General features: G+C 37.4%; 1 protein-coding gene across 1 annotated transcript in view; it reads right to left on the bottom strand.

The window, feature by feature from the left end:
- The window catches only part of CNTN1 (contactin 1), a 244,651-nt gene that overhangs the window by 208,812 nt on the left and 13,695 nt on the right, over positions 1 to 22,144 (bottom strand). The window contains exon 2 of the mRNA XM_055712517.1: positions 10,636 to 10,717. The gene's annotated coding sequence lies outside the window, so the exon portion shown is untranslated. The remainder of the gene's footprint in view (positions 1 to 10,635; positions 10,718 to 22,144) is intronic.

Here is a 22,144-nt window from a genome sequence, read left to right as displayed (position 1 = left end):
CTTGGTGTTTATGCCTCTCAGTTATATAATTAGCCTCAGATTCATTATTCTGAATATACAAAGATCTCAATTTTTAAACCTAAAGAGGAAAGTGCTCACCTGATGCTTGGAGCCGTGCTTTACCTATGAAACATTTTGCATCCTGTTCGTGCCCTAGGAACTGAATTTTATTCTTCTTAATAGACTTAACATAGTTTTGATAGGGAAAAAAAGAAGATAGACTATATTAAGTTTTTAATGCTGAAATAGACCTGGCATGCAGCATCAGTATGCAAGATTCTATACTCTATTTGTATATATTTTCATCATACCATTCCAGAAACACTTTTTCAAATGGCCACAGTATTAATATTTGGTTTTCACTTAATACATGCATATTGAATGGTTCCTGAATGTTCAAAGTAAATTAAACACATTTATTTTTCTTTACTTAGAATTGTGAATTTCACTGTGCTGCAGCAGGCATAAAAAAAAAAAAATGGGCTAAGTGGGAATTTAGGAACAAATGTAGCAATACTTTTGCAAGTGAAAATGTACTGCATTCCACTACAGAGTTAAGAGCACAGCCAAATCCATCTAAAAGTTCCTTCCAGACAGGCACAATTTTGGAATGATCTTGCAAATATATATAGATGCAGCCACACATGAACAAAAGCGTATTTTCAGCTTTCTGAGCATATCTTCCCTGCTGCGTGCCCCACTTAGCATAGCACAACTGTCACTCCAATGGCCTTTCTGCATACTTTCAGCCTAACAAGAAGTCTGAATAAACTAAACAGATGAAGTGATACGTTGGACTATTTAAGCACATCTATCACCTACTATCACCAACTTGTTTCCTTAAACACTCCTTTTTTGAAGGAAGGCTGTTTCCAGTTCAGTTTCTTGTTCTAAATGACACTGGCTCAGTCCCTCTCTCCCTTTTGGTAACAGCGGGGACTGAAGAGTATCAGCCAGCTAACTTTTATGGCAAACCTGGGGTGACGTGAACACTGTTATCACACATTTCCACTTTGTGTAGTTTGAGATAGACAATATAAAAATATAAGGGTAAAAAAAAAGAAAAGGTTTTGAATTCCACTGACCTAGCCTTTGATGTTTATGTTTTCTTAATACCTGGGTCTGACTCAGGCACTTAACAGTCACTTCATGTTCAAACAGAACTAGGTTAAATGAATCATTATGTTAATATGTCTGCCTCTCCTCCTCAGTGATTTGACTCTGACACAAATATCTACTTTTCAGATGCCTAAATCAGGTTAGATGAATGTCAGCAAAATATCTAAGAAAGCATTCTGAGGGATCGTGAAAACATCCCAGACTTCCCCACACTTCCCAAGGCCTAAGCATGGAACTGCAGAGGAACAGAGCTGCCATGAGCAAGGGAAATCTAGCAGCCATGGCTCTGTACTGTGGATCCTATCCAGACTTTCCCAGCTCCTACCACAAAGAAAATCCATCACATTTGAGATTCAGCTGATGCAAATCTTTTGTCTGTTAAGAGGAAGATGAAATCAGCTAAGTGAACTAATTATGGAAAGGAATTGCTATGTAATTATTGAAGTAACCTTTTTCACTTCCCCAGTTAGACACAGTAAAAATACTTCATAACATTTCCAAGGCATTAACACAATTTGTTTCCAGACTGTTTACAGAATATTGTTCACAAGAGATTATATTTAATTAGAGAGACTACGTCTAGAAGGAAAGGGAATACAGATAAAAGGAAAGCAGGCAAGCTCTTCTATACATTCTGAAGGTACTTGACAGTGCAGCTCTCTAGCAATCAAGTATATGAAAATATTTAATAGGCATGGAAAGCTGGAGGTCAATGAATGCTGGAGAAGGCATTTTTGTTCAGTCAAGTGAAATCATAACAGTGCAACATAAGAGTAACTTGATTGGGATTCATGTAGCTTATTTAGTAATTTTTACAGCACAAATGCTTTTCCTTGTTCATTAGATTACTGAATTAGGTACTTCAACTCTAAAGGAGTCTAACGCTTCTCCAAGAACTCAGGTGAAATTTATGAATTCATCCAATTCCATTTTGAAAACTTGTCAAGAGCTGCTACAACTAATTGTTACCTGTAACATCAGGCCAAGAACAACACTTCAAAGAACATGAGTTAGGCTTTGTCTAGCTACTGTAAAATAACCTACTTTTATTCTGGTATTTGCTGTGCCATACTAATTGTACTATGCTGAGGATGTTGCACAATGTCACTGTTTAACTACTGGAAAATTGCCAACAGAAAGAAAAATGGGAAATTGTTTTAATGAAGTGGCTTTCTGAACAATCTTGGAGGAAAATTCTCTTGCCATATGACTCCTGAGCAGCACCTCTATCTAATACTTCATCTGTATACTTCTGTAGTCTCTTATATCTAAGGATCTCAGAGCTTTTTGCCAATATTTACTGCAATTCATGTCAATCTTGTAAGGAAAGAAAACAACCATATCACTCTATGATAAACAAACAGTGGAAATGTTGTAAACTAAGAAAATATTATAACTGATTTAAAAATACTCCAGTAAAAAAAATAAAATTATCTAAGTTGTTTGGTGTTAGGTGTTTTTTTTTCAATATAGTATGTATTACATTAAATCTTTTATATATAGTTTTATGCTTCTAGGAAATCAAAAGCTTTCCAAACTTGGTTTTCTGTTTGGACTAACACAACCACTATTCTACATTTAGGTTTTTTTATCCTTAAGTCTCATCAACTAGGCAACATGCTACTACTTTCATTTTCTCTGCCAATATACTCCCATAATGTATTACAGGAAGCCATGTATGCCAGCACCAGACAGGAAGATTTTTGGCGATACAAAATGTAGTTAACTCTTAAGGACAATAAACCACAAATTATACTTTTCGTTTCCTGCAATAGCAAAACAAAGCAATGACAGTACCACTAGGACATGCACTTGAAGAATATTCTGTGACCAAAAAGACCATAGTAATAGTTTAGTCTGATCTGTTGTAGAATACATACCACAAACCATCATCAGTAATTCTTGCATCAGGTCTAGTAACTTGTGATAATACTAACACACAGCTTTTAGGAAATAGTCCATCTTGCTTAAGGTTAATAACCCTCATCTTCAAAACATGTTTTTTACTGTATTTTTAGTGCAATTTTTAGCAGCACATTTTTGCAAATTCCAGCTTTATGGTCCTGCTGTATCTTTGTAAAATTAAAGGGCTCTCTTAACAGTAGTTACCTCATCCCAGTGCAGCCATCAGTCTTCCCAAACTGTTTCTTTTGCCTTTTAATATATGTGAAAGAATTAAGACAAAACACCCACATAATTTTCTATTAAAAATTATCATTTAGGATTTCATATCATAGATAATGAAGCCAGAGACTTCTCATGTGGATATATCTTACAGATGTAGCACATCAGCCAGTACATACCGTTCATATTATCACAGAAAAAAATCTATCACCTCTACAGTAAGTGCTCCTGCCTACAAGACACTCCAAAACAAACTTCCCAACCTTCTTGCTTATTTAAGGGCTTGGAAAACCACAGCACAATTACACCTCCTTCCAGTAGCTGTTATATTCCTTCATTTCTGAATTAACTTCCTAAATCTTTATGTTTAATTTCTGAAATTATTCAGAAGCTGGATACAGACACAAGATGTAGCATTTCAGAATTCCCCATTATGCTTTAAAGCAAAGACCAAGAGGGTACCAAAAAAACAGGAGCAAAATTTACCCATGATGTAGAAAGTAAAGAATTAACTAACCCACAAACAGTAATTATTTAGACAAGTTGTAACTTCAACAAGTGCCCATGTGGCAAAATGAAGTAGAGGTAAAATGATCAGTCAAAATAAAATAGACACCTGCCAGCTGATCAAAGGACATATATATGCAAGGAGATTTAAGATTTTCATCTTAGTAAATACTCACTCGGAATATACAGGAAAATAATATTAAAAAAAAAAACAGAAAAAAAAAAAAAACCAGAAGACATGTTAGACAAAAACTGGAACTTCTATTGGCCTTTTTTGTCTCCCAAAACATTATTTTATTTTAGAATAAGCTTCCTGAGGGTTGCAGGACTTTACAATAATTATGACTGTTACTTATGTTGGCAATTTTTTCTAACATACTAAAATGAATCACTACATAGAAACAAATACCAATACTCCTCATGTTCTGCTTCTTGGTAATGTTTGCCATTACTATTGCTAACATCAACCCAAACTCTTGACTGAAAAACCCCCACAACTGCTAAAATGCAAAACACATCTCTGATTTGGGTAAACTAAACAGGATTATTCAGTTACTAGCAGCAGAAACCAATCCCAGTAACAAGAAAACAGAAAAAAATACTCAGGTGTGCATTGTGGTTTTTTTTTATTCATCCATCTGGGTGGTATTGATATCAAGATTATCACATTTGTTTTAGAGGCTAATTCCTATATAACTATACTAGATGGAGAGCAACAGAAATAAACAGAGAGTATTTCCAATCCAGAATGTCTCGCTGCTTCTACTGACCTGCAAATCTCATGTGAGTAACAGTCTGCTATCAGCTTATTAAACAACCACGTGGAAATCTCACCATCTGCATTAAGTGGAGCTATATGATTCTCATCAAAGGGGCAGGATACGCATAGAATAGTCATTCAAGAAACATCCAGCTTCAGTCTAAATATCTTCACTTAAGCTGTTTTCCCCCTATTCTTTGTTCTAAACATTGGACAAACTTCACCTCTACTGCATAACTAATTATTGTAAGATAGCTTTAAATATTGTTAAAACTTCCAAAGGAATGGTCAGCATATTTTAACTAAACTTGAAAAGGAATATTGATGGAATACCTTTTGAAATTACTGATCAAAGGAGCTCAAACAGTAGTATAAGTCTATGAATTATACTTACCTAATGAGAGGATATACATCACAGGCATCTATCTGCTTAACCAGATCATCAAAAATTTCTTGTTAAAGTAAAATAATTGACTAATAAGCATGTAATGGGCTAAACTCCATCAGTATTATTGGTAGCCTGATGATTTCAAAAAGGAACCATCAATCCCTGAGAATATTCTGCTTGCAGAAATTCTTAGGTGTCTCAGCCAACTTCCATCTTTTTTTCCCATTTGTAAACTACACTGTGAATTATTTATCCAAGTTCTGGTCAAAAGAGAAAAGAACCAAGGTGCAAGGAGAGCACCTCTTTGCTCACAGCCTCTTCCATGGGTTTGTATACACAAAATCAAAGTAGGAAAATCTAGAATCACAGAGTAATAGAATTGTTCTGATTGGAAAAGACCCTTAAGACCATAGATTCTAACCATAAACCTAACACTACCAAGTCCACCACAAACCCATGTCCCTAAGTGCCACATCTACGTATGTTTTAAATACCTCCAGGGATTGAGGGTGATTCCACCACTTCCTTAGGTAGCCTGTTCCAATGCTTGACAACCTTTTTGGTGAAGAAAGTTTTCCTAATATCCAATTTGAACCACCCCTGACACAGCTTGAGACCATTTCCTCTCATCCTATCACCTATTACTTGGGAAAAGAGACCAACACTCACCTCACTACAACCTCCTTTCTAGTAACTGTAGAGGAGGTCTTCCTCCTTTCCAATTACCAAAACTCAGCTTGAAGCCTTGCAGATTACTCTGCTTTCATGACTAAATCTTTTGTAAAAATCAGATTTGGCTTCAAGTTTACACTGAGTAAGTCATTTTACACACACGCACAGAGAAAATACGTATTTTTAAATCAAATTCATTTATTATTTTTGACAAAAAATACCACATCGTCCCTCTGATCTTCTTGGGCTTAACCTTCAACTCCTAGTACATACACTTAATCAAAAAAAAATGTCAAACACTGTGACATTTTGATTAACATCACATGAACATATATTCCCACACATGCACACACTCTTCCTGTTTAACAGTGCCCATTCAATGATTTCACTTTTGTAATGACTTTAGGATTACTACTATTTAAGTAATAATTACATTTTAACACACAACACATTGTATTTCTTCTCTGACAAGGAAATCCTAAGGCTCTTCCATTTAATAGATTTATGCAGTATTAAATGTCATTAATGGAGCTCTCTTAAGCAGAAGAAAAAGAATCACATTTCCACTGGATTAACAAACTTTAAATTGCACTAAATCAACCAAAGCAATAGTCATGTTCATCTACCTATATCTTACTCTTTTCTAACGTTTTCTGTAATGAAATTCATAATTCACCATTCATTTCCAAATGAAACATGAATTACGCTTTTGCGGGCACATTAAATCATCATAATATTTACTTCATAAATGTTGCTTTATTAATAAGCACTTAGCTGTATCCTTGTATGGAGCCAAAATTAAATCATTTTTGCAGCTGTCAATGTGCCACACAATTCTACGGTACCAGATAAATTCATAATCACTTTACTGATTGTCAGCAAAACTACAATGGACAGTATTATCCCTGCTAGCTAACAAATGTCATGGAGTTCTCAGAGTCATGCTGTGCCATGACTGCTGCATGCAACATGCTGGCAAATCGTATTTCTAGAAGGGTTAACTACCACTCCCATTCTGCCATTCTATAAAGTATCCTACTAAAGACTGAAGCCTACATATAAAATTAGATAATTGGCTATTGGAGTGTCGGGAGATTTTAAGTGGTTCCATCATTACTGGGCTTGATCCAAGTCTGAAAGAAATCACTAAAGACTCCCCCTAATGATGCAGGCTGTAAATAAAGCTCTTAAAATAAATCCTATTCAAGTATAGGCCTGAAGTTGTGTTCTATATTTTACATATTTATAACTACTAAGAACAGTGAACTGCTATCACTTATCACTTTTATTTTTAGCATATATCCCTCTGAAATACTTGATTAGGTAATCTAATGTTCCATTTTACTATGTCATTTAGCTCTGCAGAGACACCAATAAATGATACACAAATTAAATGCATAGCAAGGCTGAAGTACTCCATGATAGTTCTTCTCAATTCAAAAGACACAGTAAACATCAACCAGTTCACAAAATAATCAAGTATTGACACTCCAACAATAAACCAGGGCATCTAATACAACTGGTGATGACACTGGCAGGAGCTAATACAGCAAAATTATCCATCACTGCTGCCTGTGTTGTTTCTTATCCTCTGTCTTTCCCATCCTTTTTTATTCTTTCTTCAGTATCTCTTGTGAGCAAATGGCTTATTTCAGGGGTCATCATGGACTCTATGAGCACACCTCATGTTTCACCTGTTTTAAATGCTAGTGCTTTCACTTATAATAAATGTTGCATTCTGGAACAATTTCCCCAGGACCAAACAGCATTTTTTTCTTTAGTACCAGTTACATTAGGCCTTCCTAAGCAGTCTTTGTCCAAACATATGCTTCAAGGTCATTGCTTTAGAAAACCTTTTTACCCTAAGAAAGTGGAAAACTTAATGTGACCTACTTTACAATACTTGTATGCTGACACTGCTTTCAAATGAACATCTAATTCATAAGATTAATGACACAGCGGAACAGTTTAATGGGATATGGGAATTATTTACCCTGAACTGAATGGAGGAAAAAAACCACCCGACACCACACTCCACAGATACACGAGAGAGAGGTGAGTATTACTGGGTAAGAGAGGTGAGGCATGCATGAACTAATGACAAAGCCTGGAACCCTGTTATTCCAAAATGTTCTATTTGTAGCTTTCCCATAATTTGTCTTAGGCTTAATTCTGCAGAATAACAGGATTTGCCTCCTCCTCAACATTAGCGTATGCCACCAAGATCCCTATGTGGCCATGTCCAGGTCACTACAGTTCTCATCCTGAACTGAAAATTAAGACAAAACAAAAGCATTACTTTATGACAAAACCACCACCAATCCACTTTGGCTGAAAGACATCCTTTCATAACAAACCAATGCTTTGATTTTATGGTACAACTTCTAAAACTACTATACGATTTATGCAAAATTATAATTGCAGCGTATTTCACTATCTAGGTGCAGTGTTGACAGTTACATTAACGTGTCAGCATGGGAGAAACTGTTGGTTAATTGCTCAAGAATTTGCCCATAAGCCCAGGCACACTTTTTAGCTATTGTTGAGCCCCATTCTCCTCGACTGCCTTCTTAGCAATTAACCTAATTACATGAGTTTAAAGTTAGCTCATGCATGTTTACAAGTGCTAATAATAATGTTTCTGATAGTGGAAGAGGAACTTGCCATTATGCAGCTATACTGCCCTGAGTTTCAGTGTGATTTAGTTTGCTTTGAATTTTTTTTTCCCAAAACTAGGATGACAACTTCCTGTATCAACAGAATCGCCACCTGTAGCTCTCTAGGAGCTATATTTCCAGGATAAGAAGCCCTAAGCAATGAATTACTAACTTTGAAATAAATTACTGAATTAGAGAACTAGGTGGGGGAAAGAAAAAAAAAAAAAAACAACAGGAAACAGAAGTTAAATGACCAAGTGCCACCCTATTTTATCTACAAATCTACACATAAATCTTATGACCATCATGTGGGCAATAAGCTACACTCCATTTGAGTTGGAGAACATTGAGGATGCTTGATGTAGCCTAGGACTGCACTGAGAAAAGAGATGTGGTCCATTCAGGTCATAAGGTGGCCATTCTTTTTGCTCATAGCATTTTAGTTCATTACAAATGCCAAGTGTATGCATGGCAATCAATCTCACTGAATCTAAACATCAAAACTAACATAGATCAGTATAGTTATATCAACCCATATATATTATGCTCCCTTGTTTGCCCTCAAACAGTCTCTTAAATCAAATATCACACCTTTTTCTTATAAGGGAGTGCTCTTGAAGTGTTGTTACCTTGTTATATACACTGCATTTCCCCAGGTATTGTAACTCCACCACTCATCTTGATTTGTTGACATGACTATTTGCATGACCTGGATTTTGAGTCTGCTGCATGCTTTGACACCACACTTCATTATGTGTCATGGCTCTGTAAATCAGCTTGGCAGTGACACTGAGTAATTAAAAATGTGGGTAGATCAGAAGCACAGGTACAAGTCAAAAACTTTCTTCCTCAAAAACCCTTTTTCCTCTTGAATCAGAAACTGAGTTCCGCTACTCACAGGAGGATCTGCCTTGGGAAAGATGAACTGCTGGTATAGACTCAATGCACAGTGAGTCACTACAACTTTCCTAAGCTTCAGGACAAAGTCCCAAAGAGAAACATGATTAACAGGTTGTTGGCAAAGATGAATCTACACTCATCCAGGGCTCAGGCAGTTTGTCTGCAATCACAGAAACTAATGCTCTGCCTTAACCTTTAACTTGGAACAATCACAGGTGTCCCAATACATTCTACACAGGTTTATAAGCCAATGAACCCAAATGAATGCCTTCTGTGGAATAACATAGCATCTAATTACCAATAAGATTTCCAGCATAAAATGACAAGAAACACTAACATATTGTTCAGAGGGATGGGAAAGGAGCATTTATAAAATAAGATTTTCCACACCTTCAAATACATATGTCACTTTTCCTAAATCTCTGGCTAATCAATACAATACTCAGCAATTTTTTAACCATGGTATGTCCTTCAAGTTACTCTTGATTACTATGGCTATGTCTATGCTAGGAACTTTAAGAAGCCCTGAACCATATTACCTGACACAGAGGTCAGCTGCTCCTGAATAGCCCATATCCACACTACTGTAAACCTATATACAGCAGAGCTGAGCAAGCACAAACTCTCTCCTGTGACATGGTTTGGGACCATATTAACTCCTACGCTCATGATTGTTTCTGCATGTAGCAGGAAGAAGCCATTCTAACAAGTTAGCAGAATACATGTCACAGCACAATCAAACAAAAAGCTGCAACAAGGCTTTTACCATTGGTCAGATTCTACTGTCCAAGCTGTATCCCCTTCCTCTAGAGGTCAGACCACACCACTCCTCCTCTATCCTACCCCCTCTCCCACCATCCTCAGGGCTATTTAACTACTTAGCAGGAACGAGCTACAGCTGCACATCATCCATGTCAACGAACCCACTGCCGCTGAGGCAAGGCCACAGCTGCATGTTATCAATGCTGATCAACCCACTTCATTCCTCTCAGATAGGCTACGAGTTCTCATGCACAAGAATATTCCCCATCTCTCACTCTTCAGCATAGTACAGATACAATACAAGCATCCCTAAGATCAGCTCCAGCAAGAGATATGAAGATTGAATATTACTCCTATGTATTTACATACTGGGCAGAACTAGTATTTCAAAAATCATGCAATTAATAGCTTCTGATTCTAACTAAGCACTGATAGCATCTAGATTTTAAATATCTAAAAATCTAGATGCTATTTGTGAAAATTACCTTTTGGTTTTTTTCCATTTAAAACCACACCTTTTTCTTTGGTTACTCAGACTTTTGTCTAATCTCACTGGTAATATGCAAATGCTCATCTTGCTGTGTTCATCAGACTAACTGCACACACAATTTCAGATTCACAGCAAGTGTAACCACACAGAATTCAAAATGCTCCTCTTGACCTATAAAGCCCATTGTAATTTTAAACATTATCTCTCCAGTGTGATCTCAGCATACAGATGCTAACTGAGTTTGTATGATACCCACCTTGCCTCAGGACAGTCAATACACTTGAAAAGGAAGATGCTCTTGCTGACAGTGCTGAGATTGCCTTAAAGCTATGCAGCATCTGGAAAGAGTAAGCACGCAATCAATTTTCATACGACAAGCATAGAATGGCAATATGAATTCTTAGCTCATACGAAAAAGAAGCTAACATTTGAATTACTAACTGCAATGGCTTTACAAATAAAGAATGTCATTATCAACTAAGAATTATACTGCTAGGCTTCCACACAAAAGTCAGTGTGCTCAGTGTATACTCCATTCTCATACGTATTGTTCTCAAGGTACAACAGAAGTAATTCTCTGGTTCCAGACTACCTTTTCTGCTGACATTATCTTCCATCCACCATCCAAGATAATATTTCCAAGAGAATAAATTCTTAATTACAAAATGCCACTTCAAACACAACAGCCCTTTTTGTCTTTCCAAGGCAAAACCCAAAAATAGTATGGACATTAGAGAGGAGAATCACTAAGAAGTATAATCAGAATCAAGCTATGCTTTCAGTTACCAACAAAGCAAAATAAACTAACATTTTCAGATAATTCTTGAAGTATTTTTCTTCAACTTTTACCTGAATTACGCACCAAACTGTGAAGACTCACTCACTACACTCTTGTTGGAGTATTATTACACTAATTATTACACTAATAAGAGCTAGCATATCCAGTGGAAATACTGCAACCTTTGAGATATAATCCAAACAGCACTTAAATAAATAAATCCAACTATAAACCAGAACTTAGATATGACAATAAAAATAGAGTAAGTTTGGTTTTTTCTGTAATTTTCCTTTTAGTGTAACAGTACATTTACATTGCTATTAAACAAAGTCAAAAGCCCTGCATCAGAATGAAATAAAAATATATGGTTAAAACCTTTTTCTACATAGAAATTAAACTAAAAGTATCTTTAGAAGGTAACATTTCATGTTAGCTACTCCACAGAAATGGGGATAGACATTCAAAAGATCAGTATTGTCATGCTAATGTCATGAAGTTACACCATGTTAACAAAAACAATTAAATTTAGTACAATACTTGCTTTTATTATAGATAAACCAGTTTATGTCATTAACATGGCATTTAAAAAAAGAGTTAAATACCCTCTTGGATGGAAGAATATCACTTTCCAACATTGCACTGTGGCTCACCTGAGCAGAATGCACTAGAGTAATTTGCCTCCGCAAGCAGCATACTGAGGCAATTATGATCAATTTTGCAGTACCTCCTGTTTTACAGCTCCTCTGGAATGTTCTTCTTGAGGAGTCTTTTTACTAAAAACGTCACAGGGGCAATGAGAGGGGAAAAAAGTAAAATGTCCCTTGGATATTGGTCCAGTATTTGAAGCATTGATTATATTTAATTAAACTATAAAATTCTCCTTGTGCAACAACAGCATAAAACCAACCTTGCCTGCTGAAACCTTGAACAGTCAGTAGAACTCTATGAAACCAAAACACTTACTAAAATAGCTAGCTATTTTTCTGCATTAAAGGTTTGGCTCAAATCTTAGCTATAATTGAGCTGAAAGCACTAATGGTCCAGTGGTTACAGAATCAATGTTTCTCCTAAATGATAAGGCAGAAAAAGTTGCAGAACATTTACATGTAACCAAGATATTAATCTATATAATCACTCACTTCTCCATTTCCATGACAACCATTAGCGACACCCTGAAGGAATTTTTCTTTCACAGTATTACTGGAAAGCTGTGATTGGAAAAGCATTGATTATTTGTTGCCCAGCGCACAGGAAATTCAAAGACGGGTATAACAACACTCTACCCTCAAGAGAGGCCAAGCCCACCAAGACCAGAGGGGAGAGTTAGGCAGATCCATGTAGACTGGAGTATCTAACTCCACGTGCCGTTTCACTTCTCTTCCCCCCAAAAATCCCACAAGTGGAAGGAGGTCCACACAGGTTAGATTCATTTCACATGAATGAGGTATCATGATGAAAAGGCAAGGTATTTGAAGAAATGGCAAGTGATTCAACGTAAGAAATACCTTGTATCACCTAACAGAAGACTACAGCCCCTCATTCAGAGCCCTTCTGTATTGGACCCCCGAGAGGAGAGCACTGCTGCAAGCAGCCTGCAGCCGCCCAGCCCCATGGGGATCCTGACCATCCCAGCAGTGCTCAGCCTACCCAGGGAAGTCAGGTGCCAGTCAGCCTAGACTGAACAGCCTGAAAGAGCCAGTGTCAGCCTCACAAATAACACCATTGCCTCCACCTACGGGAACTTTTCATTCTGCCTTCACATTATTCATCAACATGGCTTCATGATTTCTGTATAATAAAAGCCTAGCTTAGCAACCTACTCTACTTTGACTGAAATACATGGGAAAAAAATCCCACTGATTTGGGAAGGATTGAAACCATGCATACCAAAGCATGTAATCATTCCAAAAAGATTATGTGACCCAAAACTATATTTAAGAGACCATGAAACACAGCAGGGTTGGGTTTTTTTCAGTAGTCACTATATATAGGAGCTGACAAAAATAAGACAGCTTATGAAACAGAATATTTATAAGGCATAAAGTTTACTTGGCACTACTTGGGAATGACTCAGCATACTATTTACACATAGGGTATTTAAAAAAAAGAAAAAAACCAACAAAAAACCAAAACCAACCAACCGTTCTTGTAAATACACACTTTTGAGGTATTTAAAGGAGTTGAGACTTGCACAAATATAAAAGAACTGTACTTACAGGATGGAAAACTGTCATATAATATAAGCTTATTTTAAAGTAGACAACTTGTTCCTAGGAAGTTTTCCAGGAATATGCCCTATGCTCTACTATAGCAAAATGTAGATCCCACAGGCATTTTCCTTTAAGACAAACTGGCCCCGGTGCCCCTTCTCCCGGAACACCTCCCAGATTCCATCCAATCTCTTGAAAGTCTTCCCAAAGCCTCTCATAGCCAGAATTACCAGTGGGACAAGAGGTAGGTCCGAGCTACATACTGATGCCTGCCAGCAGATCAAACAACACAGGTAACTATTCTGTGTTGTTCTCAGGTTAAACATTTCCCTAAGAAAATATGAAATAATCAGTCCATCAGATACTCTACAAGAAAGGCCAGCAGATAGGACTACTTGTTAAAGCTAGTTGTGATATTTGGATTCACGTAGAGCAGTATTTCACAAATCACTGCAGTCGGCACTCTTCCATTTTTTGAGGCAGATCAGCAGCTTTCATTATGAAACAGAAATCATGACTACAAATTGTAACAATCCTCAGACTGAAGAGGAAATGTACACGTCAATAACATGAGCTTTTAACCCATAATCCTATTATTCTATTAAAAAAAGAAAGCAAATTACATTATTAAGGGATCATTTTCCACAACTACTCAAAACAGCAGGACAGCTCAAAGCAAGGCATGCTATCATGCTGACATGCTCAGTGTTTTGTTAGGAAGCATGTGTACTTTAATCCCTTGTCATTTATGTGTGATAAAAAATACCAAATTTCTGTTCATTAGTGTCATGTAACCTCTACAAAACTACTGCTATATGTGACTTCAGTAACTGATGTAACTTCTAGCTTAACACTATGACAAAATAATAATTTTCTAGCAAGCATGAAGTGATAACTCAGATACAAAAACATACATTTAAACATGGTAGTTGCAGTCAATAAATACTAGCCCTACTTATTATAGGTACTTATCTACCAAATAATGCAATCGCCAAAAATCTCTTGTCATGCAGTTCACCTGGTTGTGAAGGTCAGCATATCTGGAAGTTGCATCCACAGCAGTAAACAAAATAAAAAATAAATAAAAAAACCAAACAAATAAAGAAAACCAACTAAAAGAACACAAAACAACATTGCTTCTCCATTGCCTTGGATTGGTTGAGAACAGGTAAATTAAGTTATCTGTGTTTGTTTGCTCTCCGTGCTGAAATAAAGGATTAGCAGTATGCAGATGAGGGGGTTTTTCACCTTCAAATTCCCCCCCCCCCTTTTTTTTTCCCCTACTGGAACAAGCTTCCATAAGATCACTTTGAATGATCTTAGGTTTATATATCTTTGGATTTATGTGATGGGTTGACCCTGGCTGAATGCCAGGTGCCCACCAAAGCTGCTCTATCCCTCCCCTCCTCAGCAGGACAGGGAAAATATAACAAAAGGCTCGTGGGTCAAGACAGGGCAGGGAGCTTACTCACCAATTACCATCACAGGCAAACAGACTCAACTTAGGGAAAAATTAATTTAATTTACTACCAAATAAATGAGAAATAAAATGACCTCTTAAAAACACTTTCCCCCCACTCTCCCTTCTTTCCAGGCTCAACTTCACTCCCCATTTTCTCTACCTTCTCCCCTCACAGCAGCGCAGAGGGATGGGGAATGGGGGTTGCGATCACATACTGTTCATCACGTGTCGTCTCTGCTATTCCTTCCTCCTCAGGGGCAGGGCTGCTCACACTCTTCCTCTGCTCCAGTGTGGGGTCCCTCTCACATGAGACAGTCCTCTGTGACCTCCAACTTGAGTCCTTCCCACGGGCTGCAGCTCTTCACAAACTGCTCCAGCCTGGGTCTATCCCTCCCCTCGTCAACCAGACAAGGGAGAGAAAATGTAACAAAAGGCTCGTGGGTCAAGATAAGGACAGGGAGATCACTCAACAATTACCATCACGGGCAAAACAGACTCGACTTGGGGAAATTAGTTTAACTTGTTACCATTCAAATCAGAAAAAACACTCACCCCCCACCCCTGCCTTCTTCACAGCTTAACTTCTCTACGTCCTCCTCCCACTGATCAGCGCAGGGGAATGGGGAATGGAGGTTACATTCAGTTCATCACATGTTTCTGCTGCTTCTTCCTCCTCACACTCTGCCCGGCTCCAGCCCGGGGTCCCCCCCACGGGGCGCAGCCCTTCAGGCACAGACGGCTCCAGCCTGGGTCCCCCGCGGGGTCACCAGCCCGGCCAGCAAACCTGCCCCAGCCCGGGCTCCTCTCCCCACGGGGACACAGGCCCTGCCAGGACCCTGCCCCAGCACGGGCTGCCCACGGGGTCACAGCCCCCTTCGGGCACCCCCTGCTGCGGCGGGGGGTCCCCAGGGCCTGCAGGTGGGGATCTGCCCCACCGTTACCCTCCATGGGCTGAGGGGCACAGCCTGCCTCACCAGGGGCTTCCCCAGGGGCTGCCAGGGAACCTCTGCTCCGGGCCTGGAGCCCCCCCTGCCCCTCCGTCTGCACCGGCCTGGGGGGCTGCAGGGGTGCTCCGCTCACACAGCCTCACGCCTCTCTCCATCTGGCACAGATTATTTTTTTCCCCCTTTCTTAATAATATCCCAGCAGTGCTACCATTGTCGCTGACAGGCTCAGCCTTGGCCAGCAGTGGGTCCATCTTGGAGCCGGTTGGCATGGACTCCATTGGACATGGGGGAAGCTTCTGGCATCTTCTCACAGAAGTCACCCCTGTAGTCCCCGCTACCAAAACCTTGCCACGCAAACCGTAGAGTTTAGTACTAGATGACAATGTACTTTGATGAAAACACATCTGTTTATTTGACATGACTGCTACCTGCATCAGCAAATGGACAATGTCAAATTAAAATACTTAAAAGTTCTCAATTGTAAAAACTGGAATGACTGAAAATTTAAAATCGTTAATAATACATATTCACATTTATCACAAATGAGCAGACATATGATTAGTATATTTTATTCACCTACAAATTTAGTATGTGAAAGCATATTTGTTAAATATTCTCCTGCTCATCTTTTCCTTACACCTTTGTCTTTCGAAGTGAAAAAGAAACATTAAACTACCACTATGACAAAGATGGGAATATATCATTATTTTTCAGTCAACTAATTTGTATAAATGTTTCATTTCACAATTTTATGGTACTTCTTGCTAAATCCCAGAGGAACCCAAAACAATGTCTATAAACAGAATTTGCCAGCACTCAGGACAGAAATATATTTCTAAGGAGCTGAAATAATGTCAAACCTATTTCCTCCCCTTTCATTAAAAAACACAGGTTGAATAAACTCCCAGACCTTCCATGTAAATACTTAAAAGAAATGTAAAATTTGAAGTAAAATATTTTAATAATACTACCATGTATCCATTTTGATTCAATGGGAGATGTTTTGTGCCTTGGGACTTGTAGACTCTTGGCTGTTCAGATGGCTCACTCGAATTTATTTCTATCAACAAAAATAATTTAAACATTCCAAGATGGGGTTTTTGTTTTTTAAGAGATATCTAACTGAGAAGCAAAAGGATGTTTTTAATTAAATGATGTAATAAGTGACAGGTATTTGAAGTGATTTCTAATGCATTCTTCCTAGAATTTACCAAGTCATTAAAAACATGATCTCTTTCAAAAAGTAAATTCTTCAAAGACAAATAAACTATAATCAATTACCAATCTATACAGGAAAAAATAGTCAAGGGCAAACCACACTTCCGTTTTGACTAGAATCATACACAAATTCAAATTGAAACAGCATCATCATCTCTTTTCTTACTAAATCCAATCATGAAAATATTTAATCCATGACCTGCCAAACTCCACCTCATGACAGTATCAGCACCAGCAAATGATGCCCTGAGGTTTCAATATGCATTGACTTTTCTATTACTCCATTTAGTGACAATCTCAAAAACCCAACATAAAACATGACCTATTTCTTCCATCTTCCAGTTTTCATTTACTGCCTCTAGTGATAACCAGAAGACTAGTCTCCAGAGTCCAGATCAGCATCTGAATCTGAGAGGGAAAAGTGAACATAATCCCCAACTCTCACAGTCAAAGCTGAAAATTAGTCCCTGAGAAAAGAACATCCTTGCACATACTGCACAGGACAACCACCTGCACGAATGTGTCAATAGAGAATGCTCTTGTTTGAACAGCTACCAAAATCCCAGAACAGAACACAAAACTTATTCAAAATTAAACACAGTGAATATTCTAAAACTACCAACCTATTGCATTACATAAAAAAATCCAACAAACCAAAAAAACCAACCAAATTTAGACTGAAATAGATCTTGTCATCAAGCAATTAAATTCAGTATAGTTCTTCCTCCTTTGCATCTATGATAATTATTCAAACTTTATTCTATTTTTTGACTGTGCTTACATCTTTCAATAGCTTTAAGTACTGGACAAAGGGAAAAAATTAGGACTAAAATACAGTATATATCAAGAAAAATAGCATGCTCACAACCCTCAATCCAAACATCTAAGGGTGTTACTTGGAATGTCACTCATAAGAGGACGAGAAACACTATCATGAACCATGGGTTGAGAGGAGATAAAACACTGTGCCCAGAAAGATAACAAATACAAGCACTGTCTTTGGGGGATTATCTGGTGAGACCCTGCATGTCTGTGAGCTAAACTAAGCTACAGAGGCAAATGAAAGGAGATAAATTAAACTGGAAAATAGTTTAAGAGAACTTGCTTTTAAAGGACCATTGAGATTTGCACTGTTCTGATAGTAGTTGTGGGGTCAGCATGTTCTTCCCAATTCTCCTCAAAGTCTTTTCTTTCTTCCAGCCAAGGACTCACAGTTCTTCCAAATTACACAGTGCAATCAGGTACTTCCATTAAAATATGTCAAACACATTAAACTGCAAGGAGGTTGGCATTTTGAGAAAAGAGATTGGCATGGTTGAGCCTGTTCACATTAAAAAAAAATAAATAAATTTGACACTCAAAAGCAGATAAAAAATAGCCCACTACAGGCTGACACTTCCTCTTCTGCTGCTCCTCATTTGAAGTATTACACTGAGTAACTGACCACTCCAAGAGTTTAGAAATCCTGTCCTAAGTCACCACTGTTTAATAAATCAAAGATATTTTTAAGAAGAATATTTTTACTTTTTAAGTATGAGACAACAACTTCTACATTTTTCAGGAGCTCATCTACTAAGAAAAAAAATAATCACTCTCTGCTACTTCTCAAAATTAATATATCGCCTCTATGGCAAGCAACAGATGAAATCATCTGGGATATCATTCAATATATATGAAATATATTCATATATTTCAATATTCAAACAAACTCAGAGCCATGAAATAGGTATGCAAACCTATGCTGAAAATGCTATACTTCTTCCACCCCAAACCTTACTTGTTCATAAACAACGCATTCAATTCTATTCCAAATGAACAAATAATCTGAGTATGTACTTTAAAAATACGGCACTATATCTTTTTATAAATTAGATTTCTGCTATTTTATAATAGCAAAAATCAGAACAAAAATCTTTAGGATTAATAACTCGTATGAAAACAGTTAGAAGCAAGCAGAATGACTACACTAAAATGAGGAATTGCATTATCATCAATTGAAGCTGAAAAATACTGCAAAACTATCGAAAAATTAAATCTACCAAAACCCCTCCTCCCTCCCTGCTCCCAAATATTCAGCAGGATGTGTACACATCAATCAATAAAGTTTAGGTGAACACAGGTAATACCTGGTATCTGACAGCCACTGATTTTTTACTTGACTGTCGTCACTAAGCAATAAAAATATAAAAATGGTTGAAATACTTTAAATCTTGGCCTTTGCTCTATTTTAAATCGATGTTATTTTAACTATTTAGGGAGTCAAGAACTGTTACATACAAAGTAGCTATCACTAAACGACAACAGCCTTTTGTTTTTATTACTATCACAGTAGCCTTAGTTAATCATTGTTTACATGGCTTTTTAGTAGCCTATAAAATAACAAACCTAATTTTCACTTAATACAAACTGAAGTATTCAAAAATTTATACATAACATGTCAATATTAATAGTGATGACAAAGTCAAATTGTTTAGTTACATTACCATAATAATTCAGAACAAAAATGGAAACAAAAGACAGACAGACACAGATACTAATCTCCTGTGAGAGCACAGGTTTTAGTTAATTTTAATTAAAATTAACTGTCTAATTTACTTGCAGGTTCTTAGAAAATTATCTCAAGATTCAGAGTTATAAATATGCTATTAAAAATACACCTTAGTGATACCTAAATAATCTGAATTAGATCTTTTTAAGAATGAATAAAATTCACAATTCATTGTAGAGTTACGAAGTATGGAATACCTCCATAATTAGTGAGCTATTCATCACATAAAATTGACAACCCCATATAGTGAAACTATCAAGTGAACATGCTGCAGCCAATATGCTCGAAGGTACATATCAGAGCCAAATGAAATATTCAGGTAATTAAGAATCTTGAACTGAAATAAAAACATTGCTCCACATTGCAATTGGTATCAAAAGGATATATGAATTGCTAAGCACCCACAGACACCAAAAAGCAGAGGAATAACTTACCTGACATACAATGGTAAAGCCAACTAGCTTGATGTCTAATACTCACATGAGATTCCAATTTAGAAAAAAAATACCTTCTTCAATTATATTGTTATTTCATTTGCAGCCAAATCAACATATGAAACAGAGCTAATGAAATGGCTTTTGCATAGCAATAAACTTAATTTCATTCTTGTTCTATATATCTATCCATGGAAAGCCATAGGGTATTACATGAGAAAATTCAGAGATCATCCGATGGCATATGGCCATTACAAGTTGTGTATAATCTAATGCCAACATTGTCTAAGAATCTACATGGGTACCTGGAGTGACCTTCAAGCAGCTAAGACAGTAGGTTATAAGGGAATCCTCATAGGAGAGGGTTCAGATATTGTTCAGGCATGTAGAAACATAAAATATGAAAATAATTTTATGTAGTAAAAGCAGTTGATAGGACAGTATTGAATAGCATTGACAGAACAGTAATTTAGTGCTTTTACATTTCTAGGTCAGATCTTTTCATCTTACTTGCAGTGAACAAATAGTACTTTGAGAGCTGTCCAATTAATAGCAGCTAAAAAGCTGAATTAATCTACTCTTTTGTGAACAAAATAAGATGTTATGTAAATTACTTCTCATCTTCGAAGTTCTCTGCACATATAGCTCATTAAAATCAGTTTTATGTCAGTGCCACTCCCCTGACGTCAGCTAAATTATTCCCAGTGCATACTTCCACATGTGTGATTAATGTCGAACCTAATAACCAGCTAATCACAGCGGAAATTCATAATGCTTCCTTCTATTTCTTTCTAAGAAAATAGACCTGCAGAGGGTGCAATGTACCTTAAAGTTACAGTAAACCACTAGATTTAACTTCTTTCCATTTTCACCATCAACTGTAAAGTTTCACGGTAACACAAGCTTCAATAAAAGAACTCTGAATTACAAAACTTTGGTAAAATGGAACAAAAGCTATTAATATTTGTGATTGAGAAAGGGGAAGGGCAATCTTGAAATAAAGACGACTACTTCTGCAGAAGTAGTTTACTTAGTTATAATAATACATTTGCCATTGGAGTTGTATTAAAGAAGTTAGATAAAATTGTCATGAAATGCATTTGATGTAACACATTTTTTGTTACTGGTTTTATAAAAATTGGAAAATGGTATTGAACCTGGTCCCAGTGGAACAAACAACAAAAGCTCCATAAAAGTACATAGCATATAGTACATAGAATAATAAAAAAGTACATAGAATAATAAAAGAAAATTCAAAATTCCAAATGTAAAACTAAGATTGAAAGAAAGTTGAGAAAAATGTTTTACAGGTCAATGACTTCCCATTGCAGTTTCATGCTGAAATACCAGTTGTCCAAGAGTTGTGTTGTCATAAAAGCCTTGTTGCTGGGAGTTTCTGTAAATGGACGCTACAGGTGTGGATGACTAACAGTCACCAGGAAGCAATAGGCTAGAAAGAGCAAATGTACATGCAACAAGGGTATAAAAGTCTACCAAACACTAACAAGCTCTGGAGATTTTTCACCCTATTGCATCTTCAAGAAATGAAAGACGCCCAGCCTGCCAAGCATGCACAAGGCCATTGGGCCATACCAGCGCCAACGAAGGGCTGTGCAGCTCGGACCACATCTGAGGTGGCAGCGGCAGCTGTGCACCGTCACAGGCACGAGGACTGCATGTGCTGCTGAGGAAACAAAGGACCCTGCAAGGGACTCTCGAGGAGCCAAGGGACCCTGCAAGGGACTATCTGCACATCTGCCTAGAAGCCACTGTCACGCCAGTGCAGCCCTCCGCAGTGAGCAGCTGGGCTGGCCTCCATCTGGGTGACTGAGTGACTGCGTCTGCGGCCATGTCTGTGCGATAGCGCGTACCTGTGGCTGTGAGAACAGTCAGAGGGAACGAGCAAAGGTACTGAGCAAATAGTTACCTGCTTTTAATAACAGCTTGATTCTATTTATAATAAAAGTTTAATTAATAAAGGTTGTTCTAATAAATTTTCATTGGGACCTCTCTCTCCCTGACTTGCCCCCCTATGAGGGTAAAGAAAACTTACAAGCATGTTTGGATGCTCTCAAAGAGATCAGGACCCAGTCTCCTACACACCCTGACATGCATTACAATACCTGTAGAATAATGTATTTTTTTCACCATGTTGTTTTGTTCTTTAT

The sequence above is a fragment of the Falco cherrug genome, chromosome 5 (assembly GCF_023634085.1).
Source record: "Falco cherrug isolate bFalChe1 chromosome 5, bFalChe1.pri, whole genome shotgun sequence".
NCBI classification, from domain to species: Eukaryota; Metazoa; Chordata; class Aves; order Falconiformes; family Falconidae; genus Falco; species Falco cherrug.
The sequence above is the reverse complement of the archived record's forward strand: the minus strand, read 5'-3'. Positions and strand labels throughout refer to the sequence as shown.